General features: G+C 39.5%; 1 protein-coding gene across 7 annotated transcripts in view; it reads right to left on the bottom strand.

Annotated features, from left to right (window-relative positions):
• The window catches only part of ADD3 (adducin 3), a 98,546-nt gene that overhangs the window by 42,985 nt on the left and 35,209 nt on the right, over positions 1–20,352 (bottom strand). The window lies entirely within an intron of this gene.

Below are 20,352 nucleotides of genomic sequence, written 5' to 3'. Positions count from 1 at the left end.
CAGAAGAGCATGGCATCTTGTTGTTTCTCATCATGGAAAGATAAACTGATGTACAATTTACATATAGGATGGGCTTCTCCTCCAGCCACAGAGACAGGAAAATTCTACTCAAACAGAACTCAGGAGGGTAGGTTTGTTGTGGATATGTATGCAAGTGAAAGCTGAGAGACTAAGAAACTTGTGGCTGTTCTACAAAGGAGGAGCTACGGGCAACCATTTGAATGTTGTCTTATCTGACTCAAAATGTATGCCCACTCTGCAGCTCTATGTATTTTACCTGCATTGATATAAAAATGGGTCTAATTAAAGTGCACCTTTAAGCTATAGGCACACAATGTTGAGGCATCCCTTATTTGTACATTAAAGTATCCCCCTCTATCTTTACAACAAATCCCTGGTACAGCAAGATTGACACTAATTTCTGAGATATCAATGGCATAATTTATCTAACTGCTTACAGATGTGCACAGCCTTGGAAAGGGAGACCGACTCCAAGGCTACATTCAAGATAAAATCATGTCTGTGGACTCCCATGTAGACATGGAAGCCTCCCTGTCCTGTTCCACGTAAAACTGGGGAGGCCAGCACATTTTGCTTGCAGCAAGACACTTCACCTGCAATTCAGCCGTTTCCAGCCACTCCTCCACCCACTACGACAACAAACAAATCAGTGACGCCACAGTTTTGTCTTAAAAGCTGAAGAATGAAGACAGATTTTGTATCAGGAAGAATAAATAAATAAATAAATAAATAATAAAAAAAAAGAAAACAAGAAACAAACCAACCAAAGGCTTCTACTTCGCCAACACTGTTTCTGTCCCTTCCACAGGGGGAGTTGCCCACCGCGCTCCCTCATGGCCACCCTCCCCTCACTCCCAGCATCCCGAATCTGCGGGCATCCAGCCCCGCACAACGCATGTCCTCAGGCTCTAATAGCCTATTGTTCTCTCCCAGCGAGATAAACCACCCCAAAGCCGGAGCTTCCTGAGGGGAAGCAAATTCCCACCGAGCCTCGCAGGACCTTGGCCGAGGGCTCGGCTCGGCAGGGAGGAGATGTCGGGTTTGGTTTTTGTTCGCATGAGGTTCGCAGAACATCTGCTCAGCTAAGCCCTGAAGCGGCTCCTGCACCATCGCCCCCCCCTGGGTCTCTGCACGACCCTGTTCACTGCCCTCCCCACGCAGAGAGCACTGTAAAAATGCTATGCTGGAAGCCCCACGGCTAAAACCTGGCTCCTCTCTGATCGGTGTTTATGTTCCTCGTCTTAAATTTGTAGAAGGACTGGAAAGGTTGCTACCGAGGTGCAGTCAAGTTCCCAGTGAGAGGGGACCGACGAATGGGCTCAGTGGCCCGAGAGCATCACATCCCCCAGGTTACAGGTAATGATGGGAGAAAGGACACAACGGAGAGAAATTAATCCAGCAATACAGGAAATCAGCAGATTGAGAAGTCACTCGTTTTATATTTTCACCACATCCTCATGGCCAGTAAAGCAAAGCACTGAACATCATTAATGTCCTGCTAATGAGCCATCCAACTGCCCAGAACGTAGCAATAATGAACGTGAGCTCTGTTTCCACCAAATATACCAGAAAGATTTGTAAGGGTCTGCTCTCCCACCGACACAAACACATGACTCCCATTAGCCTTAATAAAGAGAAGAGTGCATTCAGCACAAGAAAAATTTCCCAAGGTTGCATAACTGAACTCTGGCATGCCTAGGACACAGGATGGACTGCTGAGAGAAGTTAGATACCCAAGAACTACACTGACAGACCCAATTCTTTCATAATTTTCCTATTAATATGTTCAACTTTTGTTGCAGGTTTAGAATTCCACGCTCTAGGTGAGCAAAAATACTCAGAACTTTTCTTATGCCAGAATTATGAAAGAGCAAATCAAAGACCTGGATGTTTATCTCCTATTTTTAGCCTGGGAAAAAAAGCAAAAGCCACCAACAAAACAAAAAAATCCAAATTGCCCAACTTCAAATATCTACTTTTTCTTTTTTTTTAATCTTAATACATTGTCCCCGCATACTATTATTGACTCCACAGCATTTAAATTCTTACTTCTGTAACAATGCAAATTTGTTGACAGGATGACAGGTTAAAGTTTATCTTTCAGGCTGCTTCCCTTGCACCAGTCAGAAAAATCTAGTTATGTCACTTTATGTCCCTATCAGTGCTCAATGAGGCGAGGAAATGGAATGGAGTGCCAGAATGTGGAAACAATGCAAAAAACTAATGCCAGCACTGAATATCTGACTCCTAGGCTAAACTCTGCATGCCCTCACAAAACTTTGGGATTAATACTGCATAACTTAAAGCTATGTTTAAGGAAAGCTTTAATTCCAGATGTTCAAAGCATGACTAACCTACTAAAAGTCAGAGGTTTTTTTTCATCTTTTCTCCCCAGTTCAAATTTATGTATTTTTTAAAACTTGTGGGGGCTTTGCTTTATTTTTATTTTTTCCCCAACAACAGAAACTTGCATTTCATAGACAATTTTAAAATAGTTGATCATGTTTATCATAACAAATTTATATGATGTAATCTACAATGTCCTATGCTACTATAATATACATTAATGAAGACTTCTTAATACATTTTGCTATAGCTTTAAATGAGAACAGACTTCTATTATCTCCCACTGTAACAACTGATAGAGGAGACTCTAGTATGCTACTACTCACACATGTGATAAAACTCCACCAGCACACATATTCACAGAAGCTGAGCTACTATGACACAATAAACTGAGATACGGCAGTGCAGTGACTGCTGGATTTGTGTGACTGGTGCTGTGCTGCACTGCAGAGCACCTGCTGAAATGTGTCTTCCAAATACAGTCAAGATTACCTACCTATTAGTGCTCCGCTGCTAAATAAACAAAAAGCAAACCCAAAAACCCAAACCCAACCACAAAACAAAGCCAAGCAGATTTGATTAATTTTATTTCACGGAGTTAAAATTAAACCCACAAAAGCCAGCAAAGTACAGCAAATCATTGCAGCAGAGCCAGAGGAGCCCCGATAGGGTTGCACTCACTTTGGCTGCAGGCATTTACTACTCAAAACTCTGAGCCCAACCTTACTGAGGCTGGCATTCTCCCTTGGCTGAAGGAGAAGCAACATCAGATCACATTCTTAAAAAACCCTGCAATATACAGAACTGAGGCAACCGCAGTAACTGATTTATGGGTTACACAGATACTGACTACACTGGAAATCCCCTTTCAAACCAGAAGCTGTAACTCACCAGTCATGTCAGAGCACTGAAGATAAAAATCACAGAAGTCTCAAAGAAAAGACAATCAAAATACGAGACAACTTTCTGCAGCATCCATCCCCAACCGTTCTCTCAAATACACAATGACAACAGCACAAAGCATCTTTATGACAGGAATAAAAGGCTCTTTAAATGCTCCTTTCATTTTTTATTGAATGAACCCACTCTTACACAAAGTTCATGCAACGATGTCTCGAGCTTTAGTACTGCCAAATCATCTTTGATTGGTCAACTGAGCTTTTAAGTCACATGCAGAACAATCTGAAATACTTGTTAATTGCATGCAATTACTTCATGTAGCAAGTCAGGTAGTTTATTAGAACCCTGAACTTATTAATATATCGAGATATGTAGTTGTCAGGAAAATTAAAATCATCTCAGTGTTTCACTACAACTGACCAAAAACTTCCCTGGCTCCAAGTCATCAGCACAGCCCAAAGGGAGTTAAGATCCAAAGTCAGAGACTCCTCCCAGCTATGGCATTAGCATTTTGTGTGGTTGACTCTTCTCAGAGAATTAGCAATCTTTACTAACAGTGTCCCTCCCTCCAAGGAAGCACATTGCACCACACCTCCCAATTGTTTTAGAAGTTCATATATACAAAGATCACAGTTGAAAAAGATACCATCAGATGTGGCGAGTCCAGAGAAATCTTGTCATAAGTATTTTTCAAGTCTATTCATGAGAAAAGGGTGGAGAAAAAAAAACACAGCTAGAAGATGGACAAACTTGAACCCATTCACGAGTTTGCAAAGCAAATCTTGGCACCAACATGTCACGTAACCCACAGGAAAATGCAGCTGCAGATTCTCCGGATCAAGATATTCGCTGTTAGCTGAAATTAAATTGCTCAGCTACTATATCACTTCTTAAATACTGGTTGTGCCTTTTGCCACTTTTAATCTCTCAGTCAGACAGGCACTAGATCAAAGTGAATAAGGGACTAACATGAAGCCAGAGCAGAAAGCAATTTTAACAAGTTCTTGCACTACAGGGCAGCTAAGAGCACTGTTCTCATACACTGCCCCATGCCTTGAAATGGACATAGTTGGTTACTGGCCACAAAACCCCATAATTTTGTAAATGTTTACTAACAAGATACACCAGAGTACAAAACATAGACCTATATTATTGATATTCAGACCTTCCTGTCAAAACAAAAAGAGACAAAAAGACCTTCTGGTAAAAACACTCCAAAATGTTTTTACACTTTGGTTTTAAAGTACAGATCTGCCTTTTTTCCTCTTCAAACACCACACACTCTTCTACATAAATAAGTAATCCAGTGTTTTACAGGAATTTTAATTGTTTCCATAACTTCTGTTACCTGCCAAGAAAGTACTTAGTGTGACATACACAGGACAGGGTGCCTGTATAAATACATGTGTACTATATTTATAACAAAGTATGAAGATATATATATATACACACACATACAAATATCCAGCTGTACAACATGACTTATGCAAGAGTTAACTTTTGTATAGCTATAAAAACTAGAAGCTTTTGAAAGAGGCTGCCTTCATTCTTTGAAGTGAGAGCCACATTTTGAGCACACTTGACACTGAGCTCAGATTTACAATTGAGTTACTAGAGCTGATCTTCCTGCATGCCACATGAGCCAGGCTTGGTTTGGTGCCTCCTTGCATGCTTTTAGCCATCATAGCTGCAAGCTTGCAGTGGATATCCCTTGGATGGAAGGCCAAACTAGGATGCACTCCTTTCTATGTGTAAGTAGTATAGTCACATGGACCTCTGCAATAGTCTCTGCAAGAGTCTGGCTGATACAGACACTGGGACTGAAAGTCTGGCTCCTTTCAAGAGTTATGAAATTATTTTGTTTTTCCTTTAAGATCATGGTCTGTCAACCCTTCTTCACTTTGCACAGTATTCGTTACCACAAATAATGGCCCTGGTTTCAGTGGGACCTTTGAAATACTCATCTTGTGGTAGAAGTAATTGCACAACACAAGCTGGTGGGGACATTTTCAGCATATTTGTACAACTTAATAAATTAAGTTATTAGGACCAGGTCTTAGAACAACAAAAACTTACTCTGGCATCTAATTAGCAATCTATTCTAGATACTAGACTCTTTACAAATACACAATAAGCAGTTACTATGTATCAGTAAAATCCCTAGGATAGCTTTAGTTGCTTTGGCATGAGAGCTTAGGGATGTTCCCCTGAGTAAATTGCCTGGCAGCCTGAGTCAGGTGGTAGGGGCAGGCATAACATTCCATAAAACAAGTGCATTGAAAACAGTTTAATAAACAAGGGGGAAAATATCCGTGGGACTTACAGGGTGGAAGCCAACAAAATATGTCCAACAATAGATACTACACATTTTTCCATTTATTTTACAGCTAAACCCAGCATGCTGCAGCTTCTGACATCAGTATTGCTCAGAATCTACTTTTGACAGTATTTTTTGATTTGTGATGGGTGATTTGTTATGGCATTGTTATAGTTGGGTAAAGCCTCGAGGCAGACATGCAGCCCTGGTGATAACATGAGCATTTTCCAACCTCGTGATAAATTTCCCCTAACTGCTGGCCAGGAACATGACTTTCAGCAACTTGACTGTTTCACATTTGACTAAAGCAGCATCAGTCCATTTGATGTAATAGCCCCAAGACTAGAGATGGAAGAGAACTATTTCAGAATGGATTACTTTCAACACTCAACCTCAGAGTCCAATCTTCAGAAAACAGTATTTCAGAAAGCCAAAACTCCCTTTAACAGATGATTTTTTATAATTTTTTTTTTTAAGCTGGAAATCCAAAGTCAGAAATCACTTTTGGACAGAAATTACTTTTGGAAGGTGCAGCTGGAATTTGAATACCAACATCACCAGTGCTGGCTGCTCCAGCTTAGCAGAAGTTTTATTTTGTATGCAACTCGTAACAAGCGTAGATATTTCAGTACTTTTGCATCACTACTGCTGAGGTCTGTGCTGTTTTCCAAGGCTGAAAACCTTGCCCTTCACAGCTGCAGAGGAAATGACAAGAGAAGAAAAACACAGCCAATGTATATCAGCAATTAATTCCATCCACAACTGCCCAGCTGTTTGTGCATGGAGGAACCGTCCTGTTTCCTCTCAGAGCTTTTGCCACTGGAAGTTGACCCGGAGCTCCGGGAGGCGGGGGCTGCTGGTAACGTGTTAGGAATGCACAGAGCTGCAGAAGAAGAAATGAAATCCAGACCACTGCATCTGTGTTAGGAGGCTGAAGTTATCTGAGGGGACGAGGGTGGCAGGAGGGGGGGAGACAGGGAGGGGGAGCTGCTGGCAAAGCTGGGCTTGGCACACAGGATGGACGCGACTGTCACTGGCAGAAACCCATCAGCCCATAGCAGCTCTGCCAAAATGTTTGTACATTGGCTGGTGCCAAACTGATAGATCTGGGGGCACCGAAAGTTGGCAACTTTCAGTTGCTTTCACAATGAAGTTGTTGGAGATTTGGCTCCACCTGTTCTCAAGTACAACTTATTGGTAAGTAATTACTACACATTGGTAATTATTTCTTATCCGTAAGTAACCTTTCCAGCACCTGCAGCTCCAAACTCCAGAACTCAGGACAGAATTCAGTACAGAGTTTTTCCTATAAATATAATCCCTCATGCCACCTTTGGGATTTCAGGAAAGAGACAACATAAAAAAGACAGGTGCTATGGGTAACATTGACAAATCCTGATCCACCAAGCAGCTGGAAATTTCATCCCCCTCTGGAATAAACTCACCAGGCTACACACACATCTCGTCTTTTTCCTCTAGCATATTTAAATAACAGAAACATCATGTAATTTTTTCCTCCCATAAGCCAGGTCACCCTTTGTTTAAAAATACCAAATTATCCATATGGATTCCTTTTTTCCTGGGTAAAAGCCACACAGCAAGACTCTCCTAATATGTATTACTGGACTTTTTTCTTCAGCTCCAACACCACCAGTTAAAAAGAGCTCCTTTGATCTTTGGTAACAGCAAGTGACCTTTTGGTTTGCTGGATTCCTCAATCAGGTGCAACCTCTCAAACTGCACAAGCATTCAGAAAAAAAACACTAATAAGAAAATATTTGCACCTGACAATTTTCAAGACCAGTATCTGAAGTAAGAACTAACTACTGAAGGGTTATTTTCTTTACAAAAAGAGCTTACCAAAGTACCGTCTTGTGTATTTTGCTGAATAAATTTGGTTTGCTAAAACTGTAGACTGGTATAACAATATGTGCAGAAAGAACAACATTCTGCAGGAAAAAAATGGTGATAGTGTTCATACAGTAATGAAAAAAAAATGAGAACAATATTCTAGTACCAAGCAAGACTGATGAAATATTTAAATACCTTTTTAACTTTGGATGTCTAATATTTAGACCTACACTTCAGGGAGGTTGGAATAATCTCTGAAAACACCTAAACAAGCACACATTATTATCACTGAGAAACATAAAACTAGAGGTCTTTCAATCAATTTACAATTTCCCAATGAAAGTAAATTCAAATGCTGTGGTTGGCTGGAAAGTATGAATTTGTACAAATAATTTAAAATATCTTCTCTTGTTACTCCCTTGGATCCAGTGAGTCAATAGTAAGTAAATAGAAGCAGCACTTTTTTTTTTTTTCTTAAATCAGAAGTATAGCACATTTCAGACTGCAAGAAATCTCACTGTGTTTTCACAGGAATGCTTCCACTGCTTCTTGAACGCAAGAACAGCACTGATTGTTCTTCCCATAATTTCCCTTTTAGCTGTTCAACATCAGGCAAATCCATTGGGGGATAATTCTTAATATTGCTTACTGTTTGCCACAGCAAAACCCAACTTTCTCATATATTAGAAACATACACAGAAAGTTTCAGTATGTGATCAATCCAGTTTTACATTGGGGAAGGCACTGGGGGAGGAAGGTGGAAGCAAGAGCATGCCTATGACCTCCAAGGCACACAGGCCAGTTCTCCAGGACTCAAAGTTCTTTTCACATTACCTGCTGCAATACAAATAACTAGGTCTTACTTACACATTACTTAATGCATTATTTATCCTAAAGATTGGGCCATGCCAGGAAAAATTATATTTAGACAGTAAAATAATGTGAATTTTTAAATTTAAAAACCCCAGAGGGATTAAAGACTTTACAAGACCTACCTCAAAATCTAATATAGTTCAGCAAGCTAAGGGATGGTGACAGTGCTGCAGGAGTTCCTCAAGAAATTATGTAGCTTGGAAATGACTCTCACTTCACCCACAGTTATTAGAATAGGTATTGAATTAATAGCTATTGATTTCAAAATTGTTTCTCAGGCTCAGTTTTCAGTAATATTTTGGTAGAAGGCTGTGAAAATGCAGACAGATGTTAAGTAACAACAGAGTAAATTTCAGTGCATCAGTAAAACTTGGCTGTTCCAAGTAGCAATTGTTCAAGTGAATCTTGTAGGTGCATGGATGCCAACTGGCTAACCAAACAACAGACAAGTCTTTTTCTACTGTTCCTCCTCCAAAAGCAAAAATTCTTCCTTGTGCAGCAAACCTATCCAGGTCTACTTTATCACTTAAAACCACAGAAGATGTGCCCCAGAAATAAATATCACGATTGTTCTGCTCTGAATGATTTAGCATTTAATTTGAGCATAATGCTTCAAGCTGGAGATAATAAATCTAAATGACTGAGGCTAAAATTCAGCTGGTGGAAGGGCTCCATGCCTGTGTACTACAAACCAGACTCATAGGTGAGTAGTAGTGAGATTTGAAGTGGTGCACAGCTCTCAGGTTTGCTACACAGCAAAGAATTCAACACTAAAATGCAAAGTAAGATTACAGGGTCCCTAGCTGTCACATTCACCCATAATGAGAGCATGTTGAATTTACTTGTGCTGAGAAAGTGTCCACATGAATGATCATATATGGATCACAAATTTAGAAATAATTACTGAAGTGAGGAAGGTGCTTGATAGTGCTTAGAAATACTGATACTGTTAAGGGTAAGTAGCACCCATCTGAACTTGCAAGAGGAGTTCAGTCTGTGGATTACCATGTTTCATAGTGTATCATTAAATAATTTGTGAGTCACTTGGGGTCATTTAAGCTTTCCTCTCGAGAATTTGAATCAGGAACAAAGTTACACAATGCCTAAAATTTCTGTCAAACTGGGACACTTTCCCAGTCCGAAAGGAAAATTCTTAAGTCCTAAAGTAATAGTTTTCATTTATCATTCATATTATGTGTGAACTAATGAAACTTAACATCTTCAGGTTCAGCATTTAAGCTCATGAATTCATCAGGTCCTACAGCGTGATTCTTTTTACCTAACTTTAGATGCTTACATAACATTTGAATTCATTGTCTAATTAAAGTCTCTCTCTAGTGAGAGAGAGTGAGTCTAGATTAAATTTTCAAGACTTCATTGGCTGCAGTGCAGACTTAAGAGTGATTGCAACAGAGGCACATAATTCACAAGTAGACAGCCATATTGCAGACAAGCCAAGTTATGCAGGACACATGCTGCACCAAGACGCTAGCAAGCTACATGCTAGAGCAAGGAAACACGTAAAAAGAGATCAGTTAGCAATTTTAAATACCAAGGGGAGGGGGAGAAGAAGGCTAAGACTGGATTTAAAAACTAGAGTCTACTCATTAAATTCTTGCCATTCATATAGCATGGTCGGTACTGCCTTTGGGCATGGGCTTTTTCTATCTATCTTACTAACTTCTGAAGCAACATAGAATCATAGAATTGCCACATTGGAAGGGACCTCAAGGATCATCTATACTAACCAGGGAAGGTTTGACAAGGGGTCTTTTACATTGCTCTGGTCAACAAGCCATATTACACACTGATTTTCTGTACTATGATACAATGTCATGTAAAATGAGTACCTAAGCAGTACCATGCAAACAAAAAGGTCTGGCAGCAGTAGTGTGAATACAGACTAAAATATGCTGTGAGAAAATGTCACCAGGCACAAAAAAGATTTCAGGATACCAAGTGCAGGAGCTGCTAACATAACAAATATTAAGTGAAAATAAAGCTCTGATTCCTTAAGAAATTTTTTTTAAAAAGGACAAAATGCAGAGAGCAGTAGGAAAAGTGAGGGATGGGGAAATGTAGAAGATTTAAATTTCATTTGGTTTGTGATCAAAATACAAATTTACTTGATCAGAAAAGCATACATCCATGGAGACTACCATAACGCAAAGGAGTTTAAGAGGGAAGGGTGTCTTATGATTTCCATAAACAATTTTTAAAGCCACAGTAATGCTTTCTCACCTGCTCCCAGAAAATGCTTGAAGCTAATATACATCTCAAAGACTGTCTTCTATATTTTATTATTACTGTCAAGAAAGAAAACTGAGCCAAATGCATTATGCAACTCACACTTCGGGACCTCAGCATAGTACTTAAATCTTGACATTTCAGTGTAAGCATGACGTGTAAATAAGCAAAGCACTACTTTAGCATAAATTTAGTAGAAAACCTTTAACAGTCCATGCTGAAAATTGAGTTAAAGCTACAACAAACCTTTTGCACCCATCAGACCACTTGAAATATCTTGCTACACTCACTCCAATACAGAATTTCCAACTGATCTGAAATCTATTTGGTATAAGTTAATTTAAACTCACTTCTGTGTACCACAGATAGAACTTCTGAGGCAACATTCATGGCATTCATGTTGAGGATGAAAGGGTTTTTTAATACTTTTCTAAACAATGCAAGCTTATCAGAAACTCCAAACATACACCTTCTTACATATGACACAATAAGGGGAAAAGAAAAACAGAGCAAACTTGGTATTTTATGCTTTAAAGAGAAGAGCATAAATTTATCTACAATGTATCTCCCCAAAGCCTAAAAGAGAAATGAGGTCAAGGAAACTGTTTCTATGTGAGTAGCATGACCTCTTTGGTATCATTTCCTCATTTTATGATTCCTTGGCACAAAACTGACAGATGCAAGAGAGTTTCTTTTGGATGGTCTAGTAAATCTGTTTCATTTCAAAGCTCTTTAACCCTCACTAAGGTATTAAAAACAAACAAATAAATAAAACATTAACACCGTTCAGCACTAGTACTTCTTTTCTTTTTCCCCCTATTTCTTATAATTTTTAGAAATAATTTAGATTTTATAAATAATTAAATGTCCACATGTCATCAGCAACTTTACATACATTTGGTGAAATGAAATTTCTTCCTTAGGATAAGTAGCTGCAAAAAATCCTTACAACTCTTAACTCCTTCAAGGGAGACACCACTGAAACAAGCATTTCACTTTTTTCCCCCTCCTCCTCTTAAAATGCCCATTTGCTCCTTTGGTTCATAAATTCATAAACTTATGATGAACTGTTAAGGAAAAAAATCTGATGCTTCATTCCAATGCATTTTTTTTTAAATGAAGAAACTAGGCTGTATCAAAAGAAGCCTAGCCAGCAGGGCAAGGGAGGGGATTCTGCCCCTCTCTACTCTGCTCTTGTGAGACCTCACCTGGAGTACTGCGTGCAGGTTTGGAGCCCCCAGAACAGGAAAAAAAAACCTGCCAGAGAGAGCTCAGGTCCACAAAGATGATCCAAGGGCTGGAGCACCTCTGCTCTGAAGACAGGCTGAGAGTTGGGACTACTCAGCCTGGAGAAGAGAAGGCTCTGGGGAGACCTCATAGCAGCCTCCCAGTACATGAAGGGGACCTGCAGGAAAGCTGGGGTGGGGCTTTGCACCAGTGAGGGGAGTGATGGGGCAAGGCGTAATGGTTTTAAACTGAAAGAAGGTAGACCTAGGGTAGATACTAAGAAAAAATTACTTACCATGAGGGTAAGAAGAAACTGGAATAGATTGCCCAGGGAAGCTGTGGCTGCCCCCTCCCTGGAAGTGTTCAGGGTCAGGTTGGATGGGGCCTTGAGCAACATGGTCTGGTGGGAGATGTCCCTGCCCATGCAGAGGGGTTGGATCTTGATGATCTTTAAGGTCCCTTCCAACCCATTTTATGATTCCATGATGTGATTCTAAAATTGTAGTGGAACAGAGCGACCAGGTGCCTCTGATCATCAGGAAGTGGGTGTGAGCCGCTATCAACTCCACCTGTGCCCAGTCAGGGTAGGGCCCCTATGGAGCACGTGCAAGACCATGGGGCCAATAAATAGTGAGGCTCACACCCACTGAGGCAGCTCATTCTAGAGCTAGCTGAGAGAGTGACTGGTTGCTTCCTTAGCAGCAGAACATCTTTGCTAGTTCCGCACTGTGGGCAATAGATTCAGATCACACCTGAGTCTATATCACCGTATCAACGCATCGACTCCGGACAAGAGACTCCTTTCCGGCTACATCAAATGTATTTGATCCAGGCACAAAGTTAAGACACCTTAAAGAGGAAGAATTGTTCTTCCCAAGTTTTTGTATCTGATGCCAAGAAGACACTATACCTTATTAATTTTGTATCCTCTTATCAAGTCGTGTATCACCACAATGCAAATATTTGGATCACAGTTTGCACCAGCAATGCATAAAAAGCTGCATGCATTTAGTCTGATGACAGGAGAAAATTCAGACTTAGCAGACTTCAGGAGTCTCCTTACCACCCCTGCCACATCTACCACAAACTAAGCCCTTCCTACAGCTTGTGGTCAGAACCTGAACAAAACTAAACATTCACACTTAAACAATTTATGTCAGCAGTAACAGACTTTGACTACATACATATCATTCAGCATGCTTGTCACAATACAGCTAATTTCAGTAAATGCTTCTTATTATTTGATTATTAACATTCACCCAATTTATCAAAAAGTTACACTATGGTGTAGTATGCTGTTTCTGGTTATTAACTATATTCTTCACAAAGTCATATGACTACAGAAAAACTAATTGGATTTTTTGCATTTTTCATTTCAATTCAGTTCCATTTATTTCCATTTCAACGCTGCAAGCTGAAGGGGAAGAAAGAGATCCACCATGTCCACCATGAGGTTAAAGACCACCTATTTGGAATGTATGCAACCACTTTTCTCAAAGCAGGAGATAAAAAAATCCATGCCTATAATGTCTACCAGTTCTGTGGGTTTTATTTGTTTCTAATCATACATACCAACCTGTCTGCACAGACCTGCTGGTCTGTACCCTGTCTATTTCTGAAATACTTTTAATATCTTGAAATAGTATTTACTTATTTTCCTGCCTCTCATCCTGGGTAACAGATCAGAGTTACCAGATCAGTGTTGTCACATCTAAGTTACCTTAAGAGCTGTTGGGCAAATATTAACTACTCCTGATAATATGCTACTTTTTTTTTTTTTTTTTTTTTTTTTTTTTTTTTTAGGTTTTAAAGATGTCACCTACCAATATTTCAATTTGAGACTAATTGTCAATACACTACCTGTGAGGAAAGTCTACTTGGATACAAAAGAATTAGCTGTGATTCTGTGCCTTTTCTTCTCTGAGACCTATTCATCTATCAGCTCCCCAGTCTGTCTGGCAGGATGTCCATTTCTGATGCACTTGAAATGATTCAACTTACATGATTTATTGTAGGCTCTTATATCTTTAGCAAATTGTTTCTCAGAATATCTTTTGGCCAGACTTATTATACTTTAAAATTTAATTTGCAGGAGGGGTTTTTTTGTTTGTTTTTTTTCCCATTTTCTTTGGACATAAATGAGACTTTAAAAAGATGTCTCCTTGTTTCTAAATATGTCCTAACTCTGCCATAAAAATATCCTGCCTCCTAAAAATAAAAAGTAGCAACAACACCAAAAATTTGGAGGTATTTGATAGGTGCCATTTATTTTATCCAACTTTTATTTCATCCTCTGAAGAGTCACTTTGCTACTTGCAGACTTCAATTTCCTTATAACAAGCACTCTCACTTTTATGTCTATCAAAGGCAACAGCAGTGGGAACAGCAGTGTTCAGTTCCCTGGCTCAGATGCTACCAGTGATCTTTCAGTTCAACCATACAAACATAACCACAGTTCAAGCTTCTTCTTATTGGGAGCTAGGTAAAAGCCAGCTTTGCTTTCCCAGATCCCAACCTACTGAGAGAGACATTGATGCTTCCTTAAGACACTGCCTTCCACAGGCTAGACAACAATATCATAGAATCATAGAATTTTCAGAATTGGAAGGGACATTAAAAATGATCCAGTTCCAACCACCCTGACATGGGCAGGGACACCTCCCACAAGATAAAGTTGCTCAGAGCCCTGCCCAGCCTGGCCTTAAAAACTTCCAGGCATGGGGCATCCACCACCTCTCTGGGCAACCTGTGCCAGTATCACACCACCCTCATGGTGAACAGCTTCTTCCTAACATCCATTCTAAATCTACCAGTCTCCAGTTTGAAACCATGCCCCCTGTATCTGACATCCTAAAATGTCTCCCCTCAGCTTTCTTGTAGCCCCTTCAGATACTGGAAGGCTACAATAAGGTCTCCTTGGAGCCTTCTCCGCTCCAGACTGAATAACCCCAACTCTCTGTCTGTCTTCATAGGAGAATGCTCCAGCCCTCTGATCATCCTCATGGCCCTTTTCTGGACACACTCCAGTACATCCATGTCCCTCCTGTAACAGGGGCTCCAGAAGTGGATGCAATATTCCAGGGGGGTCTCAGGAGATGAGAGTAGAGGGAGAAGAACAGAATATCCTCCTTTGAAAGCCTTTAAGAGGCTGCCTGCTTCTGCACCCTAATGGTAGCAGGTTAGTGCTACAAACATCAAGGCAATTTGTTTCATCTATTATAAACAAGATCAAAACTCGTTTGAGTTTTGTTTTATAATACCATGTATTTCATAACTATTTTTTTCTCCATTTAAGGAACATACAAAGATTGTGGAGAATGCAATGAATGGTTTTTATTTTGTTAAATTGCAGTTTTGGGGTCTTGACTGCTTTAGCCTATTAAAGGAATTACCTCAATCTTAAGTTACAGCTAATGTCGAGTATAAATGATTTGTTGCTATCCTTACCATTAAAGATGGTTAGCAGAGAATAAACAGACTGATTCTGCAATTATCAGTCACTGATTTGTGTAGCTGCACCACTGTTAATCCAGAAAGAGGGATAAATGGAACTTACAAAAATATAGGTTACTCCAGTTACACAAACTTCAAACAGAACCATTTGGCATGAAACCCTACAGCTACCTCTGTGCTGAGGTGTAGATGCCAGGCTACAACAGGAACTGTTCACCTCTGAGAACATTCCCAAATGCAGAGCATGAAGACTTTGGATCTGCATGGATGATACAATTCCCCCCTCCACCAAGACTCTCCTCAGCCTAAAGGTGACACAACATAAATCACATTTCCTAACACTCCATGCTGATAACCAGTGGAGACTGTAGTGTTGGAAAGTCTCAGTTAACAGCATAAGCCCTTTCGTAGGAACAGAATTAAGAGAGCATCAGCTGCAAATAACCTGACTTTTTTAACCCAACATGCCAAGGTACACTACTAATCCAAACCTTAAAATTAGTTCCATATTTAAAAGATTCTTTTTTATGAGGAGTCACCAGCTGTTAGCAGAAGAGAAAACCCTCATGTTATTACAACTGAACTGTCAAGAAGTAAATCCAGCTTCAGAAGAGGGGAAACAAAATGCTGTATGTTTATTAAACTGACTTTAAATATCAACATTTGCTAAAGAGGTCATAATTACTCAATAGAGTTCAGTAAGTGAAGGGGAAAAAAATCCTAAAAACACAGGCTGTTGTTGAAATCACTAGATCAGTATTGAGTTGAAGAGAGTTTTGAGGCTTAAAACAACTTCGGGAAAAATTCAATTTTAAAACATTTTTTAAAACAGTTATTCTTCATTCACTCCACTCAGCTTATAAGCCAAACCATACGAAGTTGGATAAAACGTCAAAAACTTCCACTGTAAAGTCACAGTAATAAGCTGATACACAACTAGTTACATTTTTTAATGCTCACAAGGTTCAACATTTTTAAACCATCAAGCACAGACTTACTCCCAAGGAGAAGAGCAATTAAAAAAATTAAATGCAATGTGGTAGAAATAGAGTGACAAATTTAAGCCCATTTTGTTAATAGTTACAATGACAGCAAAATAGAATGATTTTGCATTTGGAAACAATTTTTAATTTCAAGCTAGATTTGTTCTCTTGTTGTTATAAGCTTATTGATTTAAAATATGCCAGTCTGCAATTTGAATCCACATTTTCAGCTTTAATTCCAGCATCACACAGAATGAGCTGAAAATCTGATCACCATGTCACAAGCAACTGAACAATTATATCAACTCTTTTTTTTTTTCCAGAGCTGTTCTTCATTAATTCATAATTAAAGCATTTGAGAACACAATCTGTACAACTAACTTGTAACAGTTTGCTTGTGTTCACTGCAAAATGGCAAGCTTTTTGTTCAGTGAACTCCAGAGCTCCAGTGCTTCTCTTCACATAAATGTCCTCTTCCTCCTCCTGCCTTGCATGAAACTGCTTTATCACATTGAACGAGGAATTTGACAGGGAATGAGATATAGAAACTCTTCTGCTGCCAGCAAACTGCTTCCAAGATAGGAGATTTGCAAAGGGAAAGGGAAAATGGCAAAGAGCAATCCTACATTCTTCAACACCTTCCAAGCGCTTGTGGAGAAAAAAGGGGGCTAGGGGGTGCAGAATCAACAATTCAGGTTTTAACATAATGAAAAGAATCACTTCAAGAGATACACTGGCTAGGAAAGCCTGAATGTCTTTTTTTCCTAAATCCAGAACAGAAGTAATACCTACAGAAATTCTGCACAAACCCCAGGAACAGCAGCACCTCTGAGGAAGCATGATCTTTGCCTCAAGCGCCCTACTAACATTTTTAAAAGCTGCATAAAATTGGATAAGCCTTCCTTACTACTATGGATCATAGAAGTAGCAACAATTCTGAAAGTATCCTAGGGTCATGTCTTCCTGTTTTACTTTAAAAGCTTTCACATCCTTTACTACTAAGCTTTCCTCCTACAGCTTTACAATTCACTGAGAGAAGCAGTGGAAGTGCTCAGGTTGATCATGCCAGAGAGACTTTGGGTTTGGGTCTTGATGCTGAGAACCAGGCTCTATTTTGAAATGACAATGTATGTTCAAAATTGAAAGTTTTTAAAATAATCATTAAAATCAAAACACAACCATCAACCACACAACCCTTTCACACATATAATAAAGAAACAGGAGCTACACATGAAGCAACTGCTTTACCAGGACAAAGGCAACAACTGTAGAAACACTGAACAGGATGTCATTTTGTCTTTTTATTTTATATTCTCTCTGATTGCTTTAGCTTGCATGATATGCACCCTGCATTGTATTCCATTTGTTTATGAGCATCTGGGCAGAGCTCCAGTGCTTTTGATGAAGCAGCTCACAGTTCAGCATGAGTACTACCACCAGCAGGGAAAGCTGGAGAGATAAAAGAGACACAGTACCCTTGTCACATCCCATCCAGGACAGAGCTGAGAGCAGCCAAGCAAACAAGAACTGAGTTCCAGCAAGTTTGTTCACCTCAACAGGAAATCAGAAGTTGAACAAATCAAGAACTCCAGAAAAAATACAAATGTAATTCTATTTTTCCAATCTGAATGGAAAAAACGCAGAGCGCAGATACAGTCTAAACAAATATTACCATCTGCAACTACAAAATACTGAGTGAGAAGATTTAAGTCAAGGACTCAGATTTTTTTGCATTAAAGCTTCATGCTAGGAGCAAATAAGCTTCAAACTGATTCACTGTAGAGAACAGGGTATCAGACTACATGATTTTATGAAGTGGGCATGAGCCACTTTGGTTTTGTTACCAATTTGTTTTTACAAATATTTACTGAAAACAGGCACTCGTATCACATATTCTGCTTCATCAGGATTATCTAAAGTTACTGACATTTAAAGAATCCCTACCTAGGCAACTTAAATGTCCCTAATTAAAAAAAACAAAACAAAATTGACGAAACTAAGAAAGTTCACCTTGACTATGGGGCTCAGAGGGGACAAGAAAGTCACTTTTAACAGGAGGTTCCCAGATCCCTACAACACGTTAGTATGTGTCTGTTTGGGCTGCTAACTGACCTAAGACAGAATATAATCTTTCCAGGTTTGCATGAAATGTTACATAGCCAGGAGTAAACATTTCCTATACAATTTCCTTTGCTCAGATCTAGAAAGGGGTGTGCCTAACTAAATGGATCTTGAGCCACTGTTTCTCCCAGTTTCTCCTTGTTGACTGTAAGGATGAGCACCGGTAGGAAAATGCGGACAGACATGTTGAAAGGTACACTGAGGGGAAAAAAAGAAAGAGCACTCAAAAGTATGCTTAAAACAGTCACACAAACAACACTGAGCCCCTCTCTAGGCTTAGAAAGCCCAGGGGTTCAAATGCACCAAAGCTACAGCAGCCTGGTTAGAAACATGACTTTTGCCAGATGACTTGCTACAAGTCATCTACAAAACAGATAATGCTGCCCCAGACTGTGTGTGTGCACTAGGGGAAGTTGGACACTAAGGATGGGTTAATGGGGTTAAGACAAAAATTTTGGTCAACATGCAAATGCTCTACATTGGTAAACATGCAAAAATACTTCGGTAATTGTCTTACTCTGACCTGCCTTGACCTCTTGCTCAGTACTGTGTGGAAGAGGTTATAAAAGTCTAATTTCTAGCAAAATGTGCAGTGCTAACTGGGGCATAGAAATGTGCTTCGTATCAGAGAAGGGCATTTAAAAAAGCATTAAAAAATAAAATTAGCTTTACGAACTTGCTGAATCTTACATTCTGTGAGATAGTTTCAGAAAATGGCCCTAACAGGTCCCTTAAATATTTTAGCAGTTTAAGGTCTGAGCCCTTGACAAACCCCATACAAACCATGTGGCACAACAGAAGCTGAAGAAAGCTCATCTTGCCCAGCAGCTCAGAGCCAGCACTAAATTTTATTTAACCAGTTTGAATGGTTTAGGGCAATGTTGCCAGTCCTTCTGTATTTCAGGGAGAGAGAGCTTAGGGGTTTTATTATACTTTCTTAAGAAATAATAAATTCAAGTAATAAATCTGAAGACAGGTTTAGATTAATCTTCCATCAGACCATATATTTGTACCATTTGCTTTTAGACTGTTCCTAAGAGCAGGAAACAAAAAGGCAGCCATTTGACTGTGCAAATGCAATGCATTGGATTGCAGTTATTCAATAAGCTCATAAACCCTCAGGTTACATTCTTCTTCATCTGCAGCCTTGTCTTTCAAGTGAGCTCTACTCTTATTAAAGGACCAGAGGCTGTCCTCAGGCATACCCTGTCTTTGAAGATGAAGCCTCAGCTACATTTTATGGAAAAGACCTCTCAGCTCACACCTTCGCCAAAATTTGTAGCAGGTTTAAACAATTACACAAGACAGTGGAGTTTGATTCCAGGCTTCTCTTACTGAGTCACAAGTTTTAAAAACAATATTTTTCTTTCTCCTAGGGTGATCCTGAAATAAATGTTCTAAACAGTGGTGATCCAAAGGCATTAAAGAAAAAAGTTACAGCTTAAACAGTGTGACACAGATTGTGAATAGAGAAACACTTTCCCTATGGAAAAGTTTTAAAAGTTTGACATTTATTTTCAATACGAGTTAGAAAGACAGTAGTGAATTCTGACTGCTTCAGACAGAAGAGAATCAAAACTCTTGGAATGCGTTATACAAAAAAGCAATTGCAAAGAAAGAAGAACAACCCTATAGGTTTTTTTAAACTTAAAAGTTCACAGTGTTTTCTGAATGACTGGGAAGGTCTGGAGTTCGGTCAGCCACATGTTACTTATCAATGCAGCAAATGCAGGGTAAGCAAGAAAAGCCATGTCTGGTTCCTTTTGCAATAGGGAAAAATCTCTTTTGAAGTTTTTGAGGGACTGACAGGGGAGAAAGTGTCAGAAAAAGGATCTGACAGGTTTTGCACAGTGAGGGGCAAAAAGACGTCTGGAGTAAAATCTCTTGTCTGAATTGAGCAAAGAGATAGAAACCTCTCCTTCAGCATGGGAGATGCCAGATAAAAGTCTGCAACTCCCTTGCATCTTTTTTCCAGCCACACATGAATTCTTTTTTATGCTGTTTGCCAGCTTC

The sequence above is a fragment of the Calypte anna genome, chromosome 6, assembly GCF_003957555.1.
Source record: "Calypte anna isolate BGI_N300 chromosome 6, bCalAnn1_v1.p, whole genome shotgun sequence".
NCBI classification, from domain to species: domain Eukaryota; kingdom Metazoa; phylum Chordata; class Aves; order Apodiformes; family Trochilidae; genus Calypte; species Calypte anna.
The sequence above is the reverse complement of the archived record's forward strand: the minus strand, read 5'-3'. Positions and strand labels throughout refer to the sequence as shown.